This window comes from Salvelinus namaycush, chromosome 2 (genome assembly GCF_016432855.1).
Source record: "Salvelinus namaycush isolate Seneca chromosome 2, SaNama_1.0, whole genome shotgun sequence".
NCBI lineage: Eukaryota > Metazoa > Chordata > Actinopteri > Salmoniformes > Salmonidae > Salvelinus > Salvelinus namaycush.
In genome coordinates this window covers 2,033,294-2,037,156 of record NC_052308.1, presented here as the reverse complement: position 1 = coordinate 2,037,156, position 3,863 = coordinate 2,033,294, and positions in this window count along the sequence as shown.

The following is a 3,863-nucleotide window of genomic DNA, read 5'->3' as shown; positions in this document are numbered from 1 at the left end:
TATGAGATGCAGCATAGAACTGTCTTCCATGCCATTCTGTTACCTCTGATACCTTGAACATTCAAATCATGATCTGTTTTCCTACACAGGAAAAGGTCCTGAAATGTGACCATCTTATTCTCAGATCGATAATGGAAAGGCAGAATTCCCCTCAAGTTTATCAACAACAACAACTGAAGAGGATAGTGCATTTCCAAAAAGCAATAATTTATTGACTAATCCATGTGTAATCTCTGAATGATGGAGAGAGCTAATGTGGGTGTATGAGAGATAGCTCACAGTGCTGCTGAATAGCCAGTCTGAAAACTCTACAGTGCTATTGGAGAAGCTGAGAGACCATAGAGAGCAGATGTGATGGGTTGGGAGGAAGGAACAGAGCAGGTCTGAGAGTCAGGGTCTTCATGGGTGGTTTCAGTGTTTAAAGTGCTCCGTTACCTTCTACTGAAGTGTGCACTTGCACCATAGAGATAGATAGAGAACTCTAGATGGATAAAACCAGTTTTAGCATGGGACATTGCCATTGAAAACTTGCACTATATTTTAAAGTAGTCAACTGGGTGGGGATTCCCATGGGTTGGGTGGATCAGCCAATGATCAGAGAATTCATCAAATTACGTTGCCTATGGTTTGTAGATTATTTTAGCCTATATCCTCACCAGCTAGCGGCCACAATAAATGAATGACACACAAGATTTGTTTCATAACTCAAGCACTGAAAGTAGCAGCGAATCACTAAAATTAGAGTCCCGCTTTTTTCAAACACCAAAGAAGAAGAAAATTGACTACTTCAAAATGGAGATACAAAGGTGAGTCCTCTATCTACCTCTATGACTCAACCTATTATTTGAAATCCATGACATAGCCTCTTTTTCTCTCTCTCTCTCTCTCTCTCTCTCTCTCTCTCTCTCTCTCCTGGAAAACTGTTGGATGTAAATGTTGTATTGAAAACAGCTACCAAGAAACAAGACAGGCCAGTGGTAACACAGCCCTTCTCAAATCCCTACAGTCAGAGCCAGCCTCACAGAGCTGCCTGCACGCTTACGGTCATACCAGACACACACACACACACACACACACACACACACACACACACACACACACACACACACACACACACACACACACACACACACACACACACACACACACACACACACACACACACACACACACAGAGAGAACAAGATGATCAGTCATATTTCAGCTAACTTTCTAAATATGTTTAACCTCTTGCACCTATTTACAGAATTATCAGGCAGTAGAACACTTCAAGAGAAGATGCTTTCTATGCCTAAATCAATCAGTTGATTTGATTTTCAGTTTGTGCTATGATGAAGAAGGGTGGAGTGTGATTACTGTCATAGTATTTGACAGGTCATCATAAATACTTCATATTCCTTTGGAAGTCTCAGAAGATAGAAGGATGGGCAACAGTTAAACTCTCTACGTCAGCATTCACATAATGCACATGAATTTTCCATTCCTGCCCCCTCCCCTCTCTCTCTTCCCCTCCACTCTCTCTCTCTCTCTCCCTCCCTCCCCTCTCTCTCTCCTTCTCTCCCTCTTACCCTCTCTCCCACCATCTCTTTATCTCTCTATCCCTCTCTTCCCTCCCTTCTTTCTTTTTCTCTTTCTCTCTTTCCCTCTTTCTCTATTCCTCTCTTCCCTCCCTTTATTTCACCCTCTCTCTCTCTCCCTCCACTCTTTCCCTCCCTCTTGGTTCCTGTCCCTTCTCCCTCTCATCCTCTCTCTCTCTCTCTCTCTCTCTCTCTCTCTCTCTCTCTCTCTCTCTCTCTCTCTGTCTCTCTCTGTCTCTCTCTCTCTCTCTCTCTCTCTCTCTCTCTCTCTCTCTCTGTCTCTCTCTCTCTCTCTCTTTCTTTCTTTCTCTCTCTCTCTCTCTCTCTCTCTCTCTCTCTCTCTCTCTCTCTCTCTCTCTCTCTCTCTCTCTCTCTCTCTCTCTCTCTCTCTCTCTCTCTCTCTCTCTCTCTCTCTCTCTCTCTCTCTCTCTCTCTCTCTCTCTCTCTCTCTCTCTCTCTCTCTCTCTCTCTCTCTCTCTCTCTCTCTCTCTCTCTCTCTCTCTCTCTCTCTCTCTCTCTGCAAAGTAGTCCAAGAGAGAGCGAGAGAGAGAGAGCTAGAGAGAGAGCTAGAGAGAGAGAGCTAGAGAGAAAGAGAGAGAGAGAGAGAAAGAGAGAGAGAGAGAGAGCTAGAGAGAGAGCTAGAGAGAGAGAGAGAGAGTTAGAGAGAGAGAGCTAGAGAGAGAGCTAGAGGGAGATAGAGAGATGGAGAGCTAGAGAGAGAGAGATGGAGAGAGAGGGAGAGAGAGAGAACTAGAGAGAGAGAGAGAGAGCTAGAGAGAGAGAGAGAGGGAGAGCTAGAGAGAGAGAGGGAGAGAGAGAGGGAGAGCTAGAGAGAGAGAGTTAGAGAGAGAGAGCTAGAGAGAGAGCTAGAGGGAGATAGAGAGATGGAGAGCTAGAGAGAGAGAGATGGAGAGAGAGGGAGAGAGAGAGAGACCTAGAGAGAGAGAGAGAGAGAGAGCTAGAGAGAGAGAGAGGGAGAGCTAGAGAGAGAGAGAGAGAGAGAGAGAGAGAGAGAGAGAGAGAGAGAGAGAGAGAGAGAGAGAGAGAGAGAGAGAGAGAGAGAGAGAGAGAGAGAGAGAGAGAGAGAGAGAGAGAGAGAGAGAGAGAGAGAGAGAGAGAGAAAGCTAGAGAGAGAGATAGAGAGAGAAATGCTCCTCACCCCCACCTCTGTGAGGTATTTCCATGGATCCCAGTTTGCCATCACATTCTCTGACGTTCCTCTTTTTCCTTTCATTTTCTCTCTCTTTCTATTTCTCCAAATCACCTAATTTCATAATCCTTTCAGTATGCCCACTCAACACTCTCTTTACTCAGTTAAATCTAAAACGTTCCATTGGCAGGACAAAAGTACATCGTTGGTTTTGCCTTCATAACTTTTAACTCTCTTGGTCCTTGAAATCCTTCTCTCCCTCATGAGTACAAACAGTGCGTTAGGTGATATACATTGACTTAAATAGAGAGAAAACACACAAATCAAGCAGAACTTTTAACCCTAGACAGTTCTGTAGACAGTCCCCTAGACAGTCCCCTAGACAGGTCCTTAACAGCCCTAACCCTAGAGAGTCCCCTAGACAGTCCCCTAGACAGGTCCTTAACAGCCCTAACCCTAGACAGTCCCCTAGACAGTCCTGTAGACAGTTATTTAGCCCCCACTATATATACTGTAGTTCCAAAACAGATCCCAGGCCCCTTTGCAGCTTATTGGTCAATTAACAACTTAATGGTACTAAGACTCATGGTTAATTGTTAATGGCTCTGGTTAGTTATTTTCAGTCCTAGTGTTGATCCTAGTGCTGATCTAGGATCAGTTTTGCCTTTTATATACTAACTATGATTATATGGTCAGGGGGGGGGGGGCTGATTCTAGATCAGCACTCATTTTCTGAGATGCTTTATGAATAGGGAGCCAGGTGTATGACTTAATAGTAATATTGAAGGTGTGACAAGGGCAGTAGTGTTTTAAAGACCGAATATAAAACCTCTGGTTTCTGTCACACTAGTTATTTCTGCTGCAATCCAACAGGGTGATGTCCTAGGCTTTTGTTATTTCAGTGGTTATTTAATACGGCATGAGTTAAGGCCTCTCCTCCAGTGTGTGTTGCACTTTCTCTCTCTCTCTCTCTCTCTCTCTCCCTCCCTCCCTCCCTCCCTCCCTCCCTCCCTCCCTCCCTCCCTCCCTCCCTCCCTCCCTCTATCTTTCCCCCTCTCTCTGACTCTCTCTCCCCCCGTCTCTATCACTCCCAGAGCCTCTAGTTACCTTTCCAGATACACTCCATCCAGAAAAGA